Genomic DNA, 26,990 nt, shown 5'->3' with positions numbered 1-26,990 from the left:
AGTATGCCAATCTAAATACCAAATGGGGATGTAATCTCTACTAGCAATTGTAGTGAATTTGTTTTGGTAAAAATAAATGGACAAAACTTTTTAAAAATGGGTCAGAGTAAGAAGGAATATGATTCAGAAATCTGGTTTGCTACAGAGGCAGCCAAAGCTCTTTGGATTTCAATCCTCATCTAGCACTGTGTGAAAGACTGTACTCCTCATTCTCACACATAGATTTTTCTTCTTGAGTGATCTTTATGGTGCTTTCATAGTAAATTGAAAGGTTCTAAGTGAGCATGCACAAAATGGAGCACATGTTTGAAGAAAGGAAAACAGATTGACATCCATTCCACTGCATAATAGTAGATCAAAAAGCACTTTGAAACTGATCCAATGGTTAACTTATCAATCCAACCACTATCTTAAAAAAACAGATCTAACTGCTAACTTTTTTAAAGCTTAATGGGATACCCACTAACATCCATCCTTTAATAAAATATGGAATAGAATGTCATGACCATTCTATATAATAAATTACTCCAGCAAATTATGGATTGGTCTATGTTTCGTATTTAATTGGCTCAATGTAACCTGTCTGACCTCATCCCTTATTAGTTCCTATATCTCCCTTCTTTCTCACCTGGAGGGGAGCATTCCTCTATATTCTTGTAGCTTTTAGTGCTGATACCAAAGCATTTATGACTCAATAAAGAATTGTTGATTTACAAGATTTTCTCGACAATTACTATGTACAGGGGTAAGGAGTGTGCTTTTTTCGACATTTATCTGGCTAACGTGTAGCACAGTATCTGGTAGAAAATAGGGAATGCTTGCTGATGGAAAAACAATTTAAAGAATAGAGTAACACAATCAAATGCATCATTACAGTTTCATTAGATTATTGCATTACAGTTGGTTGTGTATTACCTCCATTCAACTGTAAATCTGTCAACACAGTGCTTTATACATTTTAGAAGGCTGATACTGTAAAACATTGGGATAATACTCAAGAAATACTATAAATTAAGACAAGATATGATTGGCAATTTGGCTCTTCTGCCCAGCTCCCATATTTGAATAGTGGTAAGCGAATGTTTTAATCTTCAGATGTACACATGAGGACATGGATTGGAGGGAAAGGCTGGGCAGACAAGTGGGTCTCTACATCCTCAGTTTTTCCTTGCCTTAAGATTTCTAGGTCAGGATGGAGAAACAGGTGCCAACCACCTATGAGATTCCTGGATTTTGCTGCCTGCATTCTGCAAATATCAGCAGCCAGCAGACCCAGAATCTTTCCAATCGATATTTAAGTTTGAGTGAGCAACTATCACCAGGCTGACCATACTATAGCAAAACCAGGGTAAATTTGGATTATGTGAGAGAATACTATCAAACTCTTGGTCTAATATTAGCATAGGCCAGGTGTGGTAGCTCATCCCTGTAATCCCAGTACATTGGGAGGCCAAGGTAGGCAGATCAGGTGAGACCAGAAGTTTGAGACCAGCCTGGCCAACATGGTGAAACCCCATCTACACTAAAATTACAATAATTAGTTGGGTGTGGTGATTTACACTTGTAGTCTCAGCTACTAGGGAAACTGAGACAGTTGGGTCACTTGAACCCAAAAGGTGAAAGTTGCAGTGAGCCAAGATCACACAACTGCACTCTAGTCTGGGTGCCAGAACAAGACCCTATCTCAAAAAAAAAAAAGAAAAGAAAAGAAAGAAATTGTGTAGATCCAGTTTAGTCATGTTACTAATTCTGCAATACTATGGGTTCACATTTATCAAATTTAATTATTTTGACCCTTATTATCATGTTATGGTATGTTTATATACCTATTAAACTTAAAATGCATAAAAATAGAATCAGCAAGTAACATAATTAATTAAACTCATAAATCCATAACTGGTTCGGAAAATATGCTTGTAGTCCTTGATATAGTTGAAACTATGGGAACATGTTCAGAGATACATAAAGTGTGCTCACAGGACTAGATTTTAGAAGACATGCGTCTTAGTTTCTCCTGTAAGGAAAATAGAAAAATCTACCTGATCTGGGAACATAATTTTTTAAAGTATTTACTCAACAATTTGTTTTCTGAATAAAAAATAATAGTTGTTCATTAAAACATGGAGGAATAGGAACAATACTCACTAAACAGCCATTATAGTCCATGAATCTAAGTAAATCTATCTGTATTCAAAATGTTAGGTTTATTCAGTGAGTCATAAATTAATTATGTTAAAGGTAATTTTGCATAGTATAAATTTGGAAATATTTTAAAATATTTTTTAGTTTTAAATACAGTTCTATATTTCAACAATGCTATTATAACTTTTATATTATGACCACAAAATGAAGATAGATACTACATGATTCTGGGTTTCTATAAAGAACAGATGATGAAAGAATATTTGAATAATACCTTCAGAGATATTACTGAACAAAATCAAGAAGTTGATAAGTCTCTACATAAAATGCAAACTACTCTGTAAATTTAATTAAAATATAATACACATAAAAGTCTGGACAAACACATCCAGAACATAAATTGATTAAAAGACTAGTTTTTATTATAAAAATAATAAAACCTACTTTAAGATGTCTGAAAATCCTACAAAAATAAGGAATAAGAAAATGCTTGTAAGTTTCAAAATAAAATATAATTATATTTTGTTATATATTTGTCTATTCTTCTTGCTATGCATTTATTCATATAGGTGAAAATGTTTTCAAACAACTTTTAACTTTTTCTTTTAATAGGATATAATTAATATCCACGCCTATGAACTCTCCTTCAATGAATTCACTTTTCTAAGGTCCCTCATTAAATGCAAGATTCTTGGTACCAAAGGTTATGCTTTATTTATCTTTCCATCTTCAGAATCTCTGTCTGATCCATGTTGGGAGACACTATATGTTTATCAATTTATTGACTAGACTCACATTCTGTTTTTCCCTTAGCTTTATTGAACTATTCTTGACAAATAAAAATTATATATTTTAAGGTATACAATGTGATTTTTTGATATAGTAACACTGTGAAATGATTACCACAAACAAGCTAAGTAACATACCTATCACCTTACATAATTATGAGGCTTTTGTATGTATAATGAGAACACTTAAAATCAACTTCCTTTACTAATTCCAATTATACAATACATTATTAATAACTAGTTACCAGGCTGAATATTAAACTTCTAGAACTTTCTCATTGTGCATAAGTGAATCTTTATAGCTTTGACCAACATCTCATTTCTCCTACCCTTCAACCCCTGGAAACCACTATCCTACTCTCCGCTTTTATAAATTTGACTTTCTTTAGATTCCACATATATAAGCAGTCTTCAAAAGGTTCCAAGAAAATGTGTGTTATGAAAAAACTATGCATGGACTTCAAAATATTTTGCACCAAAACAGCCTCAGACTAACTCGTTCCAACATGTCTGAACAGAATCTAGTTTGAGGCACTAAGAAGAATAGAACTTCAGTCTGAAAAGAGTTATACTGGAGAAACATGAATTTTGCTAATATTGAAGTCAAGATCAAGCATCAAATTTATGGTGAAGCTTGAGTGGAAGAATGATGAAATCATTGATGCTTTATGAAAAGTTGATGGGGACAATACCTCAAAGAAATCAGCAGTTTACAAATGGATAACTCATTGTATCAAGAGGCAAGATAATGTAGATGATTACCTTACCCCTTCATATAATTATCATTAGGAAATAGATTAGATTATCGTTAGGTATCCACCTTACAGTGCTGATTTGATTCCTTCTGACTTCTTTTTGTTTAATAATCTTAATAAATCTGAAATGTGCAGTGGCAGACATCTGCATCAATTTGCAAGGAAAAAATTCATCTCATTCATGCCCCAATTGAAAAAAAAAACTGAAGATTAACAGCAGAAACAATAACCAACACCATAGACATCTCAGTTTGTTCAGCTTATACAATTCTGTCTAAACATTTAAACTTGAGCAGATTTTCCAATCTATGGGGGTCAGAACTGTCATGCCCAGATGAGATGCAGATAAGAGCAAAACTTTCAATGGATATTTTGAACAAGTGGGATCAAGGTCTGGAAGCATTTCTTTGACGAATTGTAATACGAAATGAAGCATGGCTTTATCAGTATGATCCTGAAGACAAAGCACAATCAAAGCATTGGCTACCTAAGGGTAAAAGTGGTCCAGTTGAAGCAAAAATGGACTAGTCAAGAGCAAAGGTCATGGCAACAATATTTTTGAGAAGCTCAAGGCATTTTGCTTGTTGACTTTCTGGAGGGCCAAAGAATGAAAACATTTTATTATGAGAGTATTTTGATAAAGTCAGTTAAGGTTTGGCAGAAAAAAAATGCCCAGGAAAGCTTCACCAGAGTCCTTGTCCACAATGACAATGGTCCTGCTCATTTCTTCCATTAAAAAAGGGCAATTTTGCAAGAGTTTCAATGGGAAATCATTAGATACCCACTTACAGTCCTGACTTGGCTACTTCTGGCTTCTTGTTGTTTCTTAATCTTAAAAATTCTGTAAAGAGCACTCATTTTTCTTTAGTTGATAATGTAAAAAGACTGCATCGACATGGTTAAATTCCCAGGACCCTCAGTTCTTCAGAGAGGAGCTAAATGGCTATTACAATCACTTACAAAAATGTCTTGAACTTGATAAAGCTTATATTAAGAAATAAAGTTTATATTTTTGCTTTTAATCTTTATTTTATTTTATGTTATTTTAAAGGATCTCAGTCTGTCACCCAGACTGGAGTGCAGTTGTGGAATGATAGCTCACTGCATCCTTGACCTCCCAGGCTCAAGGGATCCTCCTGACTCAGCCTCTCAAGTAGCTGGCAATACAGGCATGTACCACCAGAATCAGCTAATTTTTAAATTTGTTTTGCAGAGAGGAGGTCTCACTATGTTGCCCAGGCTGGTCTCAAACTCCTGGCCTCAAAGTATTGTCCAATCTCAGCCTTCCAAAGAACTTGGATTACAGGCATGAGTCATGACTGACCTCATTTTATGTTTTAATTTGATTTTTCCATAAACTTTTGGGAATTAAAATCATGCAATATTTGCCTCTCTGTGTCTGACTTATTTCAGTTATAAAATAACTCATTTTTATGAAAATATTCATTTGATAAACATCACTTTTAGATCAGGTACTTTATCCTAATAATAATAGTATACAGTAATAATCACAACTATTATTATACACTGATCTTTTACTATGCTCCAGATACTAGACTAGAGCCTTCACTTCCATTCGTATTTTTACCTATGTATTCATTCAACATGCATTTGTTTAGCACTTACTCCTGGAGAGATGTTTGTGAGTAAAACCAATGCTTGAGCTGCTGTGAGCTCCACCCAGTTCGAGCTTCCCAGCGGCTTTGTTTACCTACTTAAGCCTCAGCCAACAGACACATGAAAAAATGCTCATCATCACTCGCCATCAGAGAAATGCAAATCAAAACCACAATGAGATACCATCTCACACCAGTTAGAATGGCAATCATTAAAAAATCAGGAAACAACAGTTGTTGGAGAGGATGTGGAGAAATAGGAACACTTTTACACTGTTGGTGGGATTGTAAACTAGTTCAACCATTATGGAAAACAGTATGGCAATTCCTCAAGGATCTAGAACTAGATGTACCATATGACCCAGCCATCCCACTACTGGGTATATACCCAAAGGATTATAAATTATTCTACTACAAAGACACATGCACACGTATGTTTATTGCGGCACTATTCACAATAGCAAAGACTTGGAATCAACCCAAATGTCCATCTGTGACAGACTGGATTAAGAAAATGTGGCACATATACACCATGGAATACTATGCAGCCATAAAAAAGGATGAGTTTGCGTCCTTTGTAGGGACATGGATGCAGCTGGAAACCATCATTCTTAGCAAACTATCACAAGAACAGAAAACCAAACACCGCATGTTCTCACTCATAGGTGGGAACTGAACAATGAGATCACTTGGACTCGGGAAGGGGAACATCACACACTGGAGCCTATCATGGGGAGGGGGGAGGGGGGAGGGATTGCACTGGGGAGTTATGCATGATATAAATGAATTGATGGGTGCTGACGAGTTGATGGGTGCAGCACACCAACATGGCACAAATATACACATGTAACAAACCTGCACGTTATGCACATGTACCCTAGAACTTAAAGTATAATAAAAAAAATGAAAAAAAAAAAAAAGAAAATTGATGCAGCTTAACATGCTCTTAAAAAAAAAAAAAAACAATGCTGCTGTTGTTGCTTCTATAACATTTAGAAAGATTCTGGGGATGAATCCTTGGGATCAACACTTATGGAGGGGAAGAAAGTAGGATTGGGCAGAGCAAGGAGTTGAACTACAATTGCAGTTCAGTTACAATAAAGTTCTCAGCCGATCTCTAAGGAACTTTGGGACTAGCATTGCCCTTTAGAGTGGTTCAGCCTTGAACTAAAGTGACCAAGACTTATTACATACCTTATTATATACCTTGGCATTCATTACAGTAACTGTACCCACTTTGCTCCTGTCAGTTAAACCCTGCCACTGAGCCCCTATTATTTCAGGATTCTGTCACTGTCAGGCTTATCAATGATCCCTAGTAGTTCCTCCTATCAGCAATGGCCTACAGTGAACAGCCACCCTTGACTTCTCAGTGATACTCGTGCCCCTCTTGGAAGTGCATTTGCTTCAGTGAAGAGGGTCCTTCTAGGCTCTCCCAAAGAACATAGAAAACTAATGGGTTATATCTATTTAACACACTCACTCCTCTGTACCTTTTGATCCTTTTTACTACCATCTGACATAGGGGTCATTTTACTTTCATGGGCCATCACTTTTTCCAAACTTCCAAGAGCCATCATTCCAGCAGCAAATAAATATCACATCCCTAGGTTTGTCACAGTATTTTGAATTGTGTATCATGGAAAAGTGCCTTTAACAGCAATTTTTAAATAGCTCTCTCTTACCCAAATTTATTATTTGACCCTCTTAACCCATTACACTCAGGGTACAATTCCATACATATTCCCAGATCCTTCTGGTACAAAGTAGGCTCTGCGGCTCCTTCAATATATTGCCTTTTTCCTCCCTTTGTAGACCTAGAACATTCCTGTACTTGGTTTGTGATTTGCTGTGATTTGATCCTCATTATTGGTTGTATTCTTGGCAGGTGGGGAAGAAATGAAGAACAAACCAAGAGAGGGGCACATGCTGATTTGCAAAGTAAAGGCATCAGCACTGGCATCAAACAAGGGGAAGCCCGGAAAGCACTAACCTCTAGAAGAGAGTAATGGCTCACTCCTGCAGGTGCATATTCAGAATGATGTGGTTTTCAAGTACATCAACTTCCATAGCCTCATCCTAACGACTATCCGAGTACTACACCTTTTTATCCAAGACTGTGACCCTGGCACGGTAGACTTGTTGGGACTAAAAATTCAACCATCTTAGAGCTCTTCTAATTTTGTAGGTTGATTCTTAACTTTTTCTGGACTTCAGTAGGTAAAAGTCACTCATATGTTGCCTAATGGGCCCTCTGGCTTTCAACCTTTGTCGTTAGTTGATTAATCACACAAGCCTTTCATTTACTTTCTCCAGTGCATTAGTGTCACTCAGCAGGAATAATACAATTCCATTCCCCAAATCTTCTTTTAGCTTCTGGAGCAAGTACACATCTCCTTCTACTAGAGAAAATGCATGGGTAAATGCTTTATACTTTCACTTTAACTCAAAACAATGCCAGAGTTTTCTCACCTGCATGTTTATATTATTTATCTTTCTCTTCCAAGCTTCCCCACCTTCTCCTATTCAAAGTCCACATCCCATTGTCAATAAACGTTTTACACCTGCAACTGTTAACATATGGTAATGAAATAAGTATTAGGCAGAAGAGTTTTCAGCTTTATATCAACCCTCACCAAAAACTTTCTCCCTCTGGCTTCAACTTTCTTGGTCTCGCTCATCGTTTCCCAATTTAAGACTTTCTGCCTATGTTTTTACTATATAATCCAAAATCATTAACTGATAATACCTGAGACTATGATTTCTTTTTAGGAAAAATCTTCTTGATTAGGAACTCAGAATAAAATCATTCAAGCACAGAAAATTGGTATTTTAATGGTGAAATTCACAAACAAAAAATTAAAAACATCATAGTGGTATTTTTTTTTCTGTGAAAATATATAAACAGTATCATCCAGCTGGTAGGAATTATCAGCAACGCCAACATACTACCCAGGGGGCATAAGTCTCTATTCAAGGGAGTGCTTTCTTATTCTGATCACAGCTAGATTCAAGATGAAATTTTAGTAGAAAATGTACTCGTAAGTAAAAGAGGGAGAAGTTAAGATATTTTTAAATAATATTTTTACTATCTATTTACTGAATTCTGCCCAGGGTACACTTTTAACTTGACAATATTCACAATCATCTCATTTGACTTGTGTGAGAACTAGAGCAGATATTATTATCCCCATTTTGCAAGTGAAAAAACTGAATTCCATAAAGTTTCAATTTGGATACTCATTTAATGACTGTCTCTTCATTAGTCTGTTTACTCCATGGTAACAAAGATTGAGTCTGTCTTGTGAACATGATGCCTGATACGTAGCAGATATTCAATAAATATTTCTTGAATGAACAACCAAATGAATATACATATAGACAGGCCCTCAAAAGAGAGAATCAAGCATAAAATTCAAAAGTAACAAAATGTTTGAAAGTTTCTAAATGTAAAGTTTCATGCAAATTAGTAGGAAACATTCCTCAGAGATATTAGCTTTCATACTTTATGTATATTTGTATATTACATATATGTAAACTTTTGTGACAAGACTCATATGTTAACAACAAAACCTTCCTATAAATATTTATCTCTGATTTTAAATCTTAAGTATGACATACACAGCACCAAAAATATATTTAATTACAGCACTAAAAGAAAGCAGCAGCAGCAGCCTAGGTTTATTTTGTTATAATTTGTTTTTGTAATTTTATTGAAGCTCTCATTTCTGAATTGGAATACAAACACAAGTGAACACTTCAAAGCTCTTGATATAAACAACTGACTTCAAAAAGCTAAATGTGTGTAAGCTCTGCTATAAACCTGCTCCTTAATTATGTTCCATTTTGTATTTAAAACCATACGTGTGTCATTTTATTTCACTTTTCCCATTCTGGCAGGAGTGTTATTCTTTAGTTTATTTTCAGTCTTGCTTTGACTGATAATATTTTTCGATCAATGAAAAGGTTGGTGTTTCCAAAAGTAATGGTATGTAATAAAACTGTTCTTCTCTCACAATTAAAAGCATTTTATTATGTAATAAAATCAGTTTCTTTTTTCTAGCTCTAGCCACACTACATTAATTCAGACACTAATTTGCACATGATATATTATTGATAGAGTTGCATAAGCATTTATTACTAATATGTATACACACATATTAGATTATACGTTATATTTAGATCACATAAATATCCGGTTTCAGCAGACTTTTATTTCAATCTAACGAGAATGTTCTCTTTTTGCAAACATAACCCTGCAAAACTAAGTCAAAAATATTTTTTTAATTTTATGTACAGTGGAAATATTTTGGAAAGTATATAAATCAAAATTAAATGGGACAATTTGGACAGCATCTAACCCACAGCACTTAGTGCTCAAGGTTTTTATTGTCAGTTGAAATATAAATTAAAGGATTATAAGGATTTATTTATTTATTTATTTATTTATTTATTTATTTATTTATTTATTTATTTTTGAGACTGAGTCTCACTTGGTCACCCAGGCTGGAGTGCAGTGGCATAATCTCAGTTCACTGCAACTTCTACTTCCTGAATTCAAATGATTCTCCTGCCTCAGCCTCCTGAGTAGCTGAGATTGCAGGCGTGTGCCACCACGTCTGGCTAATTTTTTGTAGTTTTAGTAGAGACAGGGTTTCATCATGTTGGTCAGGCTGGTCTTGAACTCCTGTCCTCATGATTTGCCCTCCTGGGCCTCCCAAAGTGCTGGGATTACAGGCAGAAGCCACCCCACGTGGCCTAAGGATTTATGTGCAATTCAAAGTGCTGGACCAGGAGCTAAGAAACCTGGGTCGAATCCCAGCTCTGCAAAAAAGTAAACATTGTTCAATCTTAAAAAAGGCATGTCTCTTGAGAAAATTTCCTCCACTGTTAAATGAGGAATTTGGGTTCAAAAGTTTCTTCTCACAAGGAGATTCTGAATCATAAGCGTCAGTTTAATTACTCTTTATTTGAGTTCTTCCTGGCCATGTGTTGGAATGGTCAGCATTGAAAGCCAGTCTTTCTGCCACTTGGTTGTCAGATTGAAATATTTTGTACTTTTCTATGAAATCTACAGGTTGAAATTTAAATACTTTGTCATGAAATTCCAAGTGCTTGTGACCTGGAGAATGTCTAATTCCTCAGCTTCGTCTCACGTCCTGCTTCATCTTTGTGGTGCACTGTAGATTCAGCTCTGCGTTCCAGTTTACCAAAAATGTCAAATTAATTCCTGCTGCTATGCCTTTTTGCTCATTAATTCTATCCTGAATGTCTTCCCTGCCGTACCCATTTTCTGTCTGCCTAGTGTTTATTCCTCAGTCAAGACTTCTCAAATATTATTTTGATCACCTACAGTAATATCAACACATGCGGTATAGGGAAACTGAAGGAAAAAAATCACACAAGGCATTGTTTAAAATGCAGATTCATGAACCTTTCCTGAATTACCAAAAGGAACTCTTAGGTCAGGGCCTGGAAATGTGTATTTTACCAGTATCCCATTAATCCTATCACAACTATTCAATAGATGACTGTTTAAGAAACATCACCAGTGAAGAGCCCTCACTTGTTTACTCTGTGGTCCATGGGAGTCTGGGGATAATAAAGTCATTTCTCCACTAGAAGCAAATTTTCTATAGATACTTGGGGTCATTTTCGTATATGTTTATTCACTCATTTTGGTACTCGGCTAAAATATATCAAGTTCCATGCTGGATTTGGGGAATATAGAAAAGACAAGATCAACTCAGTTTCTGCTGGTAATTAGGTCCTTTGTATCAGGTGAGAAAGACATCACAAATTCGTTATATAACTATTCATTTACTTACACTTGTAATTAATATCATCGAGTACCCCCTGCTTGTATCTGTGACTATCAGTAATATCTGACTTAAAATTCTGAACTAGGGAAGGTTTCCTTAGAAGTTTGACAGAAAATAGTGCAGTGATAGGCAAAGATGAAATAGCCCATAGAAATATAAATGGATACATTTAAAAGAAGGTAAATGAAAATTAGAAAAAATTAGGCAAAAGAGTCAGAGAGACCCAAGAAGTTGATATTAGGACAGTCACTCCAGCCTTACTATAGTTACTCTCAGCAGAGTGGATTTGCATTTGTTCACTTTGAACTATTTATAATATGAATCCAATGTATTTGTCATGTAAAACAGCATATAATTAGATTATTATTTTAAAAGCTTCAGTCTGACAATCTGTGTCATTTTCATGGGCTATTTAAGTCATTCATATTAAATGTTATTATTATGTTTGGATTTACATCTGCCATTGTGGGTTTTTCTTCATATATATCTCATTATTATTTAGTAACTCTGTCCCTCCTTTGCAACTTTCTTTTGTATTGAGTATTTTCTAGCATACCACTTTAATTCCTTTAATAAATTTTAACTATTTTTTAAAATTTTATTTTATCATTCTAAGAATACCTAACATGAAATCTATACTGTTAGCAAATTTTCAAGTATACAATACGGGATTGTTGACTATAAGTACAATATTGTACAGTGGATCACTAAAACTTGCTCATTTTGCTTAGCTAAAATTTTATGCCTGTTGATTAGTAACTCCCCACTTTCCCCTACCACCAGCCCCTGCCAACCACCATTCCGCTCTTTGAGTCTATAAATTGGACTATTTTAATACCTCATATAAGGGCAGTCATATAGTATTTGTTCTTCTGTGACTGTCTCATTTTATTTAAATCCTTAAGATTGATTCATGTTGACTCATACTGCAGAAATTCTTTGTTTTTAAGGTTGGCTAATAATCTATAGTGTGTATGTATATGCTACATTTTCTTTATCTGTACATATTGATAGAAATTTAGGTTGTTTCCACATATAAGCTATTGTGAATTATACTGTAAAGAACATGGGAGTACTCATATAGCTTCTAGATCCTGATTTTAATTATTTTGGATAATTACCCAAAAGTGGGATTGCTGGATCATATAGTAGTTCTATTTCAAAAATGTTTAGAAACCTCCATACTGTTTAGAAACCTCCATACTGTTTCCATAGCAGCTGACCATTTTCATTCCCAGTGCAGTGGTTACAATTTCTTCACATCGTGACATTTTCTCCTACATTTGTCATATATATAAATATATGTATGTATAGACACACACACGTAAGTGTATATATTGATACATATATGTGTGTATGTGTATATATGTACATATGTGTATATATACACACACACACGTATATATATATACGTGTGTGTGTATATATAGTGTGTGTGTTTGCATGTGTGTGTGTGTGTAAGATAGCTGCCCTGACAGCAGGTGTGAAATGATATCTCATTGTGGGTTTGATTTGCATTGTCCTTACTAGTGACATTGAGCATTTTCCATATATCTGTTGGCCATTTGTATGGCTTCTTTGAAGAAATCTATGTTTAGGTCCTTAGGACATTTTTAAAATCAGGTTATTCATTTTTTGGCTGACTGTAGGAGTCCCTTCTGTATTTTGGATATTAACCCCTTGTCACACACATGGTTTGCAAATACCTTTGTTTTCCATTCTATAGACTGCCTTTTCACTCTGTTTATTGTTTCATTTGCTGTGCAGAAACTCTTTACTTTGACATCATCCCGCTTTTTAAATTTTGGTTTCATTGCTTGTGTTCTGGGTGACATATCCATGAAATCATTGTCAAGACCTGTATCATGAAGCTTTTCCCACTGTGGTCAGTAAAGATACTTGGCATGACTTCAATCCTTTTAAACTTGTTTAAGGTTTGTTTTGTGATCTATCCTGGATAAAGTTCATGTGTACTTGAGAAGAACATATTGGGCTCCTCTTAGGTGGAATGTTGTACATGTGTCCATTAGCTCCATTTGCCCTATAGTGCTGTTCAAGTATTCTGTCCTGATAGATCTTTTGTCTGGATGTTCTATTCGTTACTGAAACTGAAATATTGGATTCTACTATTAGTTTATTGTTGCCTATTTCTCCCTTCAGATTTGTCAATGTTTATGTATTTAGGTACTCTGATGTTGGGTGCATACCTAATTATAACTATTAAGTGTTCCTGGAGAACTGGCCCTTTTATCATTATACACTGTTCTTTGTCATTTGTGAGAATTTATTACTTAAACTCTATTTTGTTTTATGTAAGTATAGCCTACTCTGCTTTCTTTTGGTTACTATTTTCATGGAATATCTAGCTCCATTTATTCATTTTAGCCGATGTGTCTCCTTAAAACTATAGTGAGTTTCTTGTAAACAGTAGATGGTTGGGTCTTTTTGTTTCTTTTTACTTTTTTTTTTTTTTTTTTTTTTTTTTTTTTGAGACAGAGTCTCGCTCTGTCGCCCAGGCTGAAGTGCAGTGGCCGGATCTCAGCTCACTGCAAGCTCCGCCTCCCGGGTTTACGCCATTCTCCTGCCTCAGCCTCCCAAGTAGCTGGGACTACAGGCGCCCGCCATCTCGCCTGGCTGGTTTTTTTTTTTTGTATTTTTTAGTAGAGATGGGGTTTCACCATGTAGACCATGATGGTCTCGATCTCCTGACCTCGTGATCCACCCGTCTCGGCCTCCCAAAGTGCTGGGATTACAGGCTTGAGCCACCGCGCCCGGCCTTACGTTTTTTTTTTTAATCCAACTTTTGAATCACTTTTGCAAGATGTAATATCTTGGTTGACAGTTTGGGGTTTTTTTGTTTCCCTTTTTTAACTTTTATTTTAAATCCAGGGGTATAAGTGCAGGTTTTTATATAGGTAAACTTGTGTCATGGGGGTTTGTTGTACAGAGTATTTCATCACCCAGGTATTGAGCCTAGTACCCATTGGTTAATTTTCCTGATCCTCTCCCTCTTCCCACCCTTCACCCTCCAAAAGGCCCCAGTGTGAGTTGTTCCCTTCCATGTGTCCATGTGTTCTTATCATTTAGCTCCACTTATAAGTGAGAAAATGCAGTATTTGGTTTGCTATTCCTACATTAGGTGGCTAAGGATAAGGGCCTCCAGCTCCATCCAGCTCTGTATATTCAGCAGTTTGAATATATAGTCCATCTCTCCTCTAGCCTGCAAAGTTTCTGCTGAGAAATCCACTGATAGTCTAAAGGAGTTTCCCTTTTATGTGGTGAGTCACTTTTCTCTTGCTGCTTTTAAAATTCTCTCTTTGTCTTAACTTTTGAGAATTTTTCAATGTGTTTCAGTGTAAATCACTTTGGGTTCATCTGATTTAGTGCTCTTTTGACTTCTTGGATCTGTATGCCCTTTTCCTTCCTCTGGTTTGAGAAATTTTCAGTCATTACTTCTTTGAATAAGTTTTCTGGTCTTTTTTCAATTTCTCTTTTCCTTTTGGGATTCTCATTATGTATGCACTGGTCCACTTGGTGACTTGGTGGTGCCATATAATTCCCTTCAGCTTTCTTTATCCTTTTTTATTCTTTTCGGTTTTTTTTTCTCCTCTGACTGAATTATTTCAAAAAACTATCATCAAGTCTACTGATTCTTTCTTCTGCTTCACCTAACCTTGTGTTAAATTTCTCTAGCTAATTTTTTTAGTTCAGTTAATGTGTTCTTCAGCTTCATGATTTCTGTTTGGTATTTTATTTTAATATTTTCTGGTTTTTTGCTGAAATTCTCCCTTTGTTCATACATTGTTCTCTCGGACTCAATGAGCCTCTTTATGATAATTATTTTTAATTTACATGACAGAAAATTAAATTTTTGATAAATATAAATGAATATAGATTTCTTCCTAAAAATAATATTTTTATGTATCATTTGTAGTTTTCTTCATTTGTTTTTGTGGATTGCATTACTGTTTGATTTTATTTTCCTACTTCAAGATAGCTTTATTTCACTTACCATTCCTTTGTGTTACTGTCAAATATATTACTTTCCTATATTTTTAATGTCTAACAATGTAATTTTATATATACTGTCTTATGTGATTGCTTTTAAAATCAATTAAAAGAAACAAGGAAAATAAATATTGAATTGTACTGTTTTTAAAATCATTTCATTATCATTATCTTTAATGAAGTTCTTTGGTTTGTCATGTGGATTCGAATAGTTGTCTGTCATCACTTCAGATTTTTGTCTTGATTTTATCTTTTTGCATGGTTTCCTAGGTTATGTTGACCTGTGGGCCAACATAAGTCATTTATGCTTACAAAAAAGGTTGTGCTTAAGCCACCTGAGTCAATACAATTTTCGTCTTTTACCACTGGATCTCTGTGTGACTGGAAGCCTGCTTTCACAGCTCAGGAAATTTACAGTTTTGTCCTGCATTCAGCTAGACAATAATCGTTCAGAAGTTTCCTCTCTGATTGCACCTGAAAGGGTACAGCCTTGGGCATGTGTGTGGCCTTTCAGTATACCCACAATCAGTGTGGTTTATTTTTGAGCCTCACTTCTTTGAAGTTGCACTTGGTAAGAGTATCTGATTATTCAGCCAGTGATTGATCAGAGGTTGTGCTTAGATCCCTTGAGACAGTAAGATTTCTACCATTTGCTCTTAAATTGACATGCGACTTAGAGAATGCATTCAACTCTTCCTTCTTTGACTGCCCTTTAAGGGATAAACCTAGAGGATATGCACAGACTTTCGGAACATGAAAGTGAGTATGATCTCAAGAGGGTCTTTCTATATCTCTTTCTCTCATTTAGGTATGAAATTATTCGTTCTGTGTTTCAAATAAATTTTATCTCCTGAGGTATAACTGGGGAGTTACCAACAGTTAAGGCCTGTCTCTTAATGTGGTCATAGTATCAACCCATTTCATTCACACTAGGGATGGGCACAATGACCTATTCTCTCTGGAGTGACAGCTCCACCTTTGAGTGGGTATTGGAATTAATAGTGGCTCCTGATCTTCTTAGTTTGCCCTTTCTGGCATGAAATCTCAACCCTAAATGCAATCAGGGGAAGGAGAAGTCAGGGCAGCAGTATTCTTGGCCTGTTGTACCTACACTAGAACCCTTACCCTAAGACTAGGAACTGCATGGGAAAAGGGAATCCCAATTATCTCAGCCACTCCCACCTATACCACAGCATCTACAACAGAGAGATGGAGGTAAGAATGAGATATGAATGTGACTTGCATCTTCTTAAATAAAACCATAGCCCTAGACTGACAGCTGGGAGAGGGGAGCCTCCATTTTCTTACCATACTCATTTGGAGTAAAGCATCTGTAATGCAAAGCAAAGGGCCATAGACGGGGGAGAAGGTAGTAGCTCAAATGCCACAGATCCTCACTCTTCTACTAAGATTTAGTTGGTTTTATTATATTAATGTCCTTTTTATTTGATGTAAGCTTTTGGGCCAATTTCCAGAGACTTAAAACAAATATTTAAAAATAATTTTCACCAGTAAAATGGTTGTGATGGCAAGAGGGTTTGCCAAGCTACTCACAGAGCCATTGTGGTAGTCTCACTCACCAAGGAATTGGGGGTAAAAAAGACAATCAAAAAGAAAAGGAAAGAAAGAGCTAGTCAGAGATATCAGGAAAGTGTAGGGTCATAAAAGCTATGGGGAAAGAAAATTTAATGGAAGGTGTGGCAAATAGTGTTAATAACATTCATAAAATCATGTGAGTTGAGTATTTGAATACATGCACTGGATTTAATAGCAAGAATAGTGGTGATTTTCATGTGTAGTGATAGGTATGAAAGTCACATTCAGGAAAGGGAGGACTATGAGATGATTGGCGAGGAAAGGGAAAATGGTAGACACAAATATAGCTATAATGGGCAGTAGCTACATGGAGGAGTGGGTCTAGTGGAGTGTGCATTTTTTAAATAGATGTTTGTAATAAATGGGAGAGATATGGGTGTATTTAAGTGTAGCTGGGGAAGACCCTTGCAAAAATGGGATGGATGAAGGTAAATATCAAAAAATGAAGTTTAAGGTTTCTGAGAAAGTGGGAGGGAATGGAAGTAGAGCCTGGATGGAGAGCTAGCCTTGTAAACTAGGAAGATTTCTCTGCTATAGCAGGAGGGAAGGACAAACAAATGGTTGTGCAAATAGGGTGTTAGATGGCAGAAGGTTAATGGAATTCACTGGATCTTCAATGTGGAAGGGACCTCAACCAGGCCTCTAGTCTAACCTTATGTATTCCGGCAGCTATGGTATTACCATCTCCTTTTGTAAAACTAATGCTCATTGACTTTTCCAAAGGTCAAACATTGAAGTATGTAACAAGGGTAGAGAAATTAATACAGAATGAAAGAGTTACCTCTCAGTGCTTTTGAATATTCTTTACTTTCCTGACATACTGGGCTCAGACGTAGAAACACCAGTGGGGGGCCGGGAATTTAAAAGGAGGGACAGAAGCACAAAATAGTACATCTGAAAGCAAGTTATGAGCCTCCATAGGATTAAAAACTCATAAATATAGGTATTAAAATTCCTTGACTAGTTAATCTACTTGTATATTTTGGTATCTCATGATTCTTTTAGCTGAGGAAACTGGTTAAGTTCCTTGCTTAAGAAAACACAGTCACAGGCCAGGAGCGGTGGCTCACGCCTGTAATCCCAGCACTTTGGGAGGTGAGGCGGGTGGATCACGAGGTCAGGAGATCGAGACCATCCTGGCGAACACGGTGAAACCCCGTCTCTACTAAAAACACCCAAAAAAAAAAAAAATTAGCCGGGCGTAGTGGCGGGCGCCTGTAGTCCCAGATTCCCGGGAGGCTGAGGCAGGAGAATGGCGTGAACCCGGGAGGCGGCGGAGCTTGCAGTGAGCCGATGGCACCACTGCACTCCAGCCTGGGTGACAGAACGAGACCCCGTCTCAAAAAAAAAAAAAAAAAAAAAAAAAAAGATATCACTGTCACTTAGAGGCAAAACTCAAGTCATCTGACTCCTAGTCCAGTGATTGTTTTACTATGGCTATGTATATGATTTTATTTTGTCAAAGAAAGTCACCCAAAATCTGGTAATACTAGGTTGGTGCACAAGTAATTGTGGTTTTTGCCATTGAGTGTAACGGCACAGTAAAAGTAATGGAAAGTAATCTTTTGGAGCTTATGAATTTGATTTGCTGCATGGGTCTGCACAGAGTCCTTTTTTTGCTTTTGGGATAGGGCCTCACTCTGTCACCCATGCAGTGGCATGATCACAGCTCACTAGTCTCAAGCTCCCCCATCTCAGGTGATCCTTTCACCCCAGCCTCCCAAGTAGTTGGGACTACAGGCACGCACGACCATGCCCTGCTATTCTCTTGTATCCTTTTTAAAGAGGGAGTTTTCCATGTTGCTCAGGTTGTTCTTGAACTCCTGAGCTCAAGAGATCCAACCCCTTTCAGCCTCCCAAAATGCTAGGATTAGAGGCGTGAGCCACCACACCCAGCCTCTGCACAGAGTCTTAAAGATGAATTATATAATTGCCAACAGGTAAAAACTGAGATTTCACAAAAATCCAGATTTGAAGGTCTCCTGCAAACTGAGGGATCTGGCAAAACCAGGTCTTCATAGCATTAATTGTCATAAACTGAGTAGCAACTGTTCCCTTAATCAAGGCTAGAAATCTTCCAATTCACTGCTATTAACATTGGTTGCAATTTTTTTTAATACTGGACAGACTTCACCCACTTAAAGTTACATGTCTAGTCCCAAATGGGCATTTGAGTTTGTGTTCTCTGGTGTTTTCTACAAGTATATTTAAAAAAAAAAAAAAAAAAAAAAAAAAAGCTGATTTTGAAAAGGGGTAGACAATCTTGCTCAAAGGCACTGTCTTACTGCTGCTGTTCCAGCCAGCCTGAAATAATGGGCTTTCCTTTCATCCACCCTTCCCTCAGAATCCCTCCATCTTCTCTGCCTGGATAAACCCCGCTATTCTTTCCATCATCTCAGGAATCACCTACCCAGGAAAACCTCTCTGAATAGCTAGCAAGGTGTTTGGTCAGGCCAGTTGCCCTTCTTATGCTTTCATAGTGCCCTGTATTTCCTAAAGGGCAAATACCCCTATATTATCACTTGACTTCTTCGGAATTATCTGTGTATATTTCCATGTTTTCACTGGGTTAGGGACCATAAGTCATTTCAGCATTGCTCATCAAAGCTTATGGCTGGCATGTATTAGACTTTAGGTAAAAATCTAATTAAACCAAATTACACTAAACTCAGAGTTCAAATCTCTGGACTACACACACACAAAAAAACAAAAACAAACAAACAAAAAAACAAAAAATAAACAAGCAAAAGAATGTCAGAATACCTAGGTCTAATCTCAGCTCTGTAACTGTCTGAATGACTTTGGGAAAATCACATCTCTCCAGGCTTCAATTTCTCATATGAAAATGAATAAATTCATTGAACTTAAATTATCTCAAGTGTCCCAGTTCCTGGTTCATAAATGATGCTTGGGCAGTGTTTAAGACAATATATTGATGGAGATTTCTCTGGCCTAGAGATCATTCTGGCTATGAAGTTATTTTGTCAATGGTTCCATCAGAAACATTATACTGAAGTGGCTCATAAATATCTATGGGTAGTTAAAATACTGGAGGAGAGTCAAGGGAGATTTCTTGTTTCCATCAGTTCTACTGTCTACACATAACACTTTATAATAACTAATTCTAAGCAAAGGGTAACCACAGAGAAGCCAACTCTTAAATTAGCCCATTGGTGACCCCTAGGGGCTGTTTGACTTTTTACAACTATATGAGAAATGAAAACATTTAAAATGTATACATTAATTCTAGTAGAATGTTTCTCATTAGGTTTTCCCATTTAGAAGGATTGCAGCTGGTAGTCCATACTTGCAAAAATAGTGGGTTGATGGAAAAGAAGATTTCTATTTTGCTTGTTTATATATTTGTTTTTTAGATTAGATTTTTGTTTAAACCCTATATAGGTTTAGAGCAGGGTTAGATGTTAAAGTTAGCTCCATTGGTGCAGTAAAAAAAAACTAAGTGATACAGGCAGTCTTTTTTGAGAAATCTACTAAAATCACTCACATATCGCCCCTAATCTCACATTCTACAGGACTGTCCTTCTTGTATCATAACATAGTTTTATAAATACTGCTTGTCATTCCTCTAGACTTTTAACTACTGCACAATAGGTATTATCTCCATATCTCCAGGGCCTGGCATAGTGCTTGTCCTAGAGAAGCTTTTGAAAAGGGAATGACAATCATCTCTGATACAGAAATTGTCATGAGGATAATGTTGAGGCAGTGCATGTAAAGCAGCTTTGTAAGGTGCGATACAAATGCCACCTCATGTCATCATCTTTTCAGCTTGGTACACTCTAAGGAAGAGAAGCTCCTTATGCAAGGCGTCTGCAGTGGCCAAGGGAGCAGCTGCTCACATCTTGTACAACCGAGAAGAGTTTGATGTGATAACAGCAATTTCTTGAGGGATCTAAATGTTTTCCTGGCTGTAATCAGAACTTTGGTCAGGCAGATAAGACACCAGTAGTATTAGAAGAAAAATGGAGTGTAGGAAGCTACAAAATTAATTACAAAAGATGTGTTCACTCTTTGGGTACCTGTAGTACTATAAAAGATGAATTTCCCCATACTATCATAAGTATTGGTGAATTTTAAATGTATATTTGAGATTTTGTTTCTTTGATTCAGCATTGCTCATCAAAGCTTATGGCTGGCATGTATTAGACTTTAGGTAAAATCTAATTAAACCAAATTACACTAAACTCAGAGTTCAAATCTCTGTACTACACACACACACAAAAAACAAAAACAAAACAAACAAAAAAAAACACAACAACAACAAAAAAACAAGCAAAAGAATGTCAGAATACCTAGGTCTAATCTCAGCTCTGTAACTGTCTGAATGACTTTGGGAAAATCACATCTCTCCAGGCTTCAATTTCTCATATGAAAATGAATAAATTCATTGAACTTAAATTATCTCAAGTGCCTGTTTAAGGTTTGTGAAACTCAAGTAGCTCTGCATTAAATACCTGGATGGAGCTTTAAGAATCCTCTAATGGGCTGCAGTATAATTGAATTGTTTTGGGAAAGAAACAGTATAGGCTCAAATGTAGAGGAACGAGAACACCAACATTTGTTGGTATGCATACTCTTGGCCTATGCCTTAAATGAACTCTAGATTTAAAAGACTTTTGAACATGTCAACTTGAATTTGCTACACACATTCCAAACTAGTCAAGTCCAGTATTGAGATAACTTTGACCCAAATCAGGTTTTGTTATTTAATTTTCTACCTAGTACTTGATACTGGTCATCCAAGTCAGAATTAGGAGTCATCTTTGCTCCCTCTTTACACGTACCAATAAAAATTCTCTCACTCCTTCACGATTTACTATTATAGTCTTAGTTCAGTAATCACTTATCATCGAGGTTATTAAAACAGTCTTCAAATTGTTTATCTTGTCTCTAAAATGTAGCCATTCTCCTTTTTTCTACCTACAAATTGTTGCCAAAGCAATTATCCCAGAACCCAAATTTTATCATTCTTGCTTCCTCCTTAAAAATGCTTCAAAGTTTCCTAATAGCTTATAGACCATTCAAACATGCCTTAGTTTAGCACATAAGCTCTTAGCAATTTGAAACTTTTCTCATTTGCCACTCTGTCAATACTAACACACTTTTGCTTCAACCTTTCATAAAAAACCTATTCCATTTCCTTTTGCTAGTTCACGACTCCTCGCTTTCAAGCTTGTTGGATCCATTGTTTGAAATATCCTTTACCCTTTCTTTTTCTTGCTAATTTTACATTTTCTTTAGCTCATAGCTTGTGTCACTGACTCTCCAAAGTCATACTCGTGACACCATGGGAGTGTTATAGATATCTCATTTATGTATTCCTTCGGCGTGTCATGAAAACCTCTAACGCATTACAATATTATACTGTCTTGCAACTAGTTAATTGTCTGCCACGTATTCTGTCTCAAAAGAGGTCATTTCTGGATGTTTTACAGATGGCTACACATTGTTCTCTGGATAAAGGTTTTTTTTTTTTTTTTTTTTTTTTTAAATTCTTAGCATGACATACCAATTTTTTATACTAGTTCCCCTAACTTTATGGCATTATTTTCTTATAAACTTCTCACCTTACATCTTGTTTTCCAAGTCCAGTGAACCATTTTCAGTTCCCCAGTGTGTTTCTTAATATACTCTATTAACTCTGCCTGAGATACCATATTCTGGCTTTCTTCACCCAATATTCAAGATTGTGTTCAAAAACCTAGCAAGATCCTTTTCCTCCCAGTATCCCAAACTGACCTTCCACCCCACTATGGTCTCCATTCCTCTGTATGGAAATCATCAGTTTCACTTTCTGGCCCACTGAACTTGATGAAGCTCCAGAGGGGAGCTGGCTGTTTTAAGTTCAGCATTCCCAGGTCCTATTCCTAACACATATTGGGCATAGAGTTTTGTAAATACTGTAAATACCCAGGAGTTAATGGCATAGACTTTAGAGACAATGAAAGTGTTCAAGTTCTTCCCTGCCACTTTCTAATAATGTGATCTTGAGCATTTCTTAATTCTATAGACCTTAGTACATTCATGTATATAACTGGGATAAAAATATGTATCTTATAATGCCATTGTTAGAATACACAAAATATGATGTGTTAAGGAGTACTTTCTGTACCTGGCACATAACAAGCACTGGCTGGTGGACTTAGTTACATGATGGCATTCAGTTACATTGTTGAATGAGTGAAAGATTGAATGAGCTGCAGGAACAAGCAGTGGCTGGATAGCTTGATGTCAGTTTCCAGAAAAGAAGTGAGAAAAGTAGCCCGGGTAACGGAGAGAGAGAGAGACACATGAAAAATGGTGTGAAGGGGTGTCATATCGAGAGGCAGGTGTGCCTAGAGTGGAGGGTTAATTGAACGTAGAATAAGAGATGACTGTGAATGCTTGATACTGTGGAAAGCTTGTCTTACTCTTAAATGTAAGGTGTTGTATAGACCACACTAGGACCCTGAATTGCATCCTCAAATTTAACACTGAGAGTACAAATGCTCCTTCACAATTCTACCAGATTATTTGCTTCTGATAGTTCCTGAATTAGCTGTTCCTCAATCTTTCATCTCATTTTTACCCTCATTTTAGTCCCAGAAGGATAATCTAATGGGTCCACTAGATGCCCATTGTTATAATTACTTCTTTTCCACTCCTGTGACTGCCGTGGCATCTTTCACACTCCCTATGAGATGGATGGGCAGACACAAAGTAATTGAAAGAAAGATGTTTGTGCTGACGAGTTGTCTAAGGAAGAAGTGTTCTTAGCCCAGACACATCTACTATTTGTATCTTGGATGGCATTTTTTTCCTACTTTTCTTTTTCAAATGAAGAAGAAATTAAAAAAAAAAAAAATCAGCAAGCTCTGAAGGGTCTTATTCAGCTCCTGGATATCCCCAGGGCCAATCATTTGGGTATATTTTTCTCTTCCTCCTCCTTCTCCTCCATCTTCTTTTTCTGTCCCTTATGTAGTTTTATCCCTTATAAATTAAAAGGATTTGCTTTGCTATTAATCATCTGCTGTTTTAGAGTTCTGTAAATCTCTCTTTTATTTTTCCTGGTTATACCAGCAGTATAGAAGTTAGAAATAAAGCACAATATAACAGCTACACACACACACACACACACACACACACACACACACAAGAACTTGTACACATGTCCAGAATCTATTGTTAGTTTGAAATATTGATCTTACAGAAGAACTGGAAATGGCCTAAAATAAAGCATTAGAGACTCCAGACCACAAAAAAAAGTACATGCAGGAACTTTGAAAAATGAATTGTCTTTTTCCCATTTCTAATACACTAGATTTTGTAGAGGGTGACAAAGAACTCATGTCATGATTTCATCCACCTCTACTACTTGGAAGATGAAGATGATGAGTCAGCTCCTTCCTCACAGTGGTTTGGAAGTTACTTTTCTGAGAATAAAGGCGTGAAATTTCCATGTTTCCAGGAAAACATACTTTGCATCATCCTTGGTATTCTAGACTCCAAATTGTATGAATGTTAAGATCAAATATTTATCATACTATATATAATTTGTTTATTTTTATATTACTCTACCCCAGACTGTAAAGCCTTTGTAGACAAGTTGATTTAATTATTATCTTCTTTAATGTATCAAACAATTGCACGGCTTTGTATGAACTAAGAGCCAGGCACTGTTCTGAGGGCTTTTCAAATATTATAACTCAATTGATTTTCTTAACCACCCTATGATTTAGAGACCATTATTATCCTTATTTTCCAGATTGGAAACCTGATGCTCACAGGTATTAAGCAACTTTCCTGGGGTCATGGACCAATAAATGAAGAAAATGAGAATGACTGTCAGCCTTTAGGGCCTGTGCTTGGAAACTTCTCTTTGCTGTCTTTAATGATTATCAGTTGCACTCTAAAGTTAGCACAAAATCTGCCACATGTAAAACCCTCAATAAATGTTCAAAGAATGAATAATGTATTTGTTTTGGCTTTTAATTTCTGCTGATGTAAGTGTTTGTATGTTTATTTTCTGTCTCCTACTAATCTATGAGCTCTCAGAGGACAGAAATCTTCTCTGACTTATAGTTGTATCTCCTAAAAATTGTGCCTGGAAAAATACTCAACAACCATTTGTTCTATGAGTGAATGAGTGAGTAAGTAATCTTAATCTCAAAAATATAAAATTCCGGAGAAAGTGCCACCATCCCCTTTTTATATTAGTTGTCTATTGCTGCTGTAACAAATTACCAAATACTTAGTGGCTTAAGAAAACAATGTTATCTTACACTTCTGTATATTAGGAGTCTGACATGCATCTCACTGGGATAAAATCAAGGTTTCAGCAGGACTGTGTACCTTTTACAAGTTCTAAGGAGAATGTGCTTCCATGTCCTTTGCTTCTTCTAAATGACACCCACGTTGCTTGGATCACGGCCCACTTCTATCATCGAATATGAGAACATTGCAACCTTTCATGCCTCTCTTCTGTAGTCACATCTTCCTGACAGATTCTCTTCTGCCTCCTTCTTATGCTTTTACACTGGGCCCTTTCAGTAATCCAGGATAATCTATTTTAAGGTCAACTGGTTAGCAACCTTAACTCCATCTGCAACCTTCATTCCTTTTTGCCATTCAACCTAACATTTTCACAGCTTCCAGGGATCAGGAAGTGAGTATTTGAATAGTCATTATTCTGCCTACCATGGCTTTCCTCCTTTACAAATTTATCTGATCCGCCCATGCCTATTTTCTTTTTTTTTTTACTTCAGTTATAGAAAAATTCCCTCTCCTTATTTATTTAGTTTCAGTGTGGTACCAGTCTCTTTCCAATTTGTATTATAATTATATGCATATATGTCTTAGCTCCTAAGAACACAATAGGACCTTTGATTGCAGGGAGATACAGACAACTTTGTACCTCACAGAATTTAACACACTGAAGACTTTGTACATAGATTTACCAATATTTGTCTATAGAGGAGCATCACAGAGTTTAATTATTTAAGCTACAATTTCTGAAAAAAACAGCCAAGTATGTACTAAGCACTAAATGAAAAAAAGAATAGTTGATGGCAGAGAGAGACAAAGACAGGATAAGAGGGATGTGTGTAAGAGATAAATTGTGTTGTGACAACAACAGTAATGTAAAACTCGCATTTATTGTGCTATGCTCTGTACTGTTTTATGTACAACGCTAATTTAAACCGCATTAATCGACTGGGAGGTAGATTAGTCTCATTATGTAGATTAGAAAACTGAAGCTCAGAAAACCTAAGGGATGGCCCAAGAAGAGCACTTTGTATACATATATAATCCCTAAAAAAAAAAGTGAATGTTATATTTATTTTACATCTGAATTTAACAAATTTCAGAAGAGTTGGTAATTTTCACATGGTTACACCTGTTTCAAGTGTCCAAGCTAGACTTAGAAGAAAAGTATTTCTGGACCCAGAGAGTACTCAAACTCTTTCAAAGTTTAAGAGATGGCTCAAAAAGACATTATGCCCTTGACATAAAGACATAAGAAAAAGAGAGACCTTACATGACCACACCTATTTAGTTTATAAATTATAAGTTTATGATAAAAATAAATAACAACAATAGTTATGTCCTACCTCTATTGGGAAATTTTGTGGTTTTTTATTAACACCCTGTGAAGAAAATTATGATTATATTCCACATGATCTGTAACTAAATAGGTTTATAAAAAAATTAAACAATGTATCCCTAAATTAATGTATATATATACACACATATAGTTTGCTTTTAATAATAGCTTAAGATACAATTTATGTATCAGAAAATTTATTATTTTTAAAGTATAGAATTCAGTACTTTTTAGTATATTCAGAGTTCCACAGCCATCATCAATATCTAATTTTAAAACACTTTTATCATTCAAAAATAAACCTCATAACCATTAGCAATTATTCCTCATCCCCTGCTCAAACCACAGCCTCATCCAAGCCCTGTGCAACCACTATTCTAATTTCTGTCTAGATATTCTATAATATATATTTCCAATAAATGGATCATAAAACGTGTGGTCGTTTGTGATTGTCTTTTTTCAATTACAATAATGCTTTCAAGTTTCATTCATGTTGTTGCATGGATCAGTGGTTTGTTACTTTTTAGGGCCAAAAATATTTTATTGTACAAATATTTAATTGTATGAAAGAGCAAGTAAAAAAGAGAAAAAGAAAAAAGAAACGTGAGGAAAAAGAAGGGAAGATAAGAAGAGACAGGTGAGAGGAGGGGCAGATAGAG

Source organism: Rhinopithecus roxellana, chromosome 15 (genome assembly GCF_007565055.1).
Source record: "Rhinopithecus roxellana isolate Shanxi Qingling chromosome 15, ASM756505v1, whole genome shotgun sequence".
Lineage (NCBI taxonomy): Eukaryota > Metazoa > Chordata > Mammalia > Primates > Cercopithecidae > Rhinopithecus > Rhinopithecus roxellana.
This window is presented reverse-complemented; position numbering follows the sequence as displayed.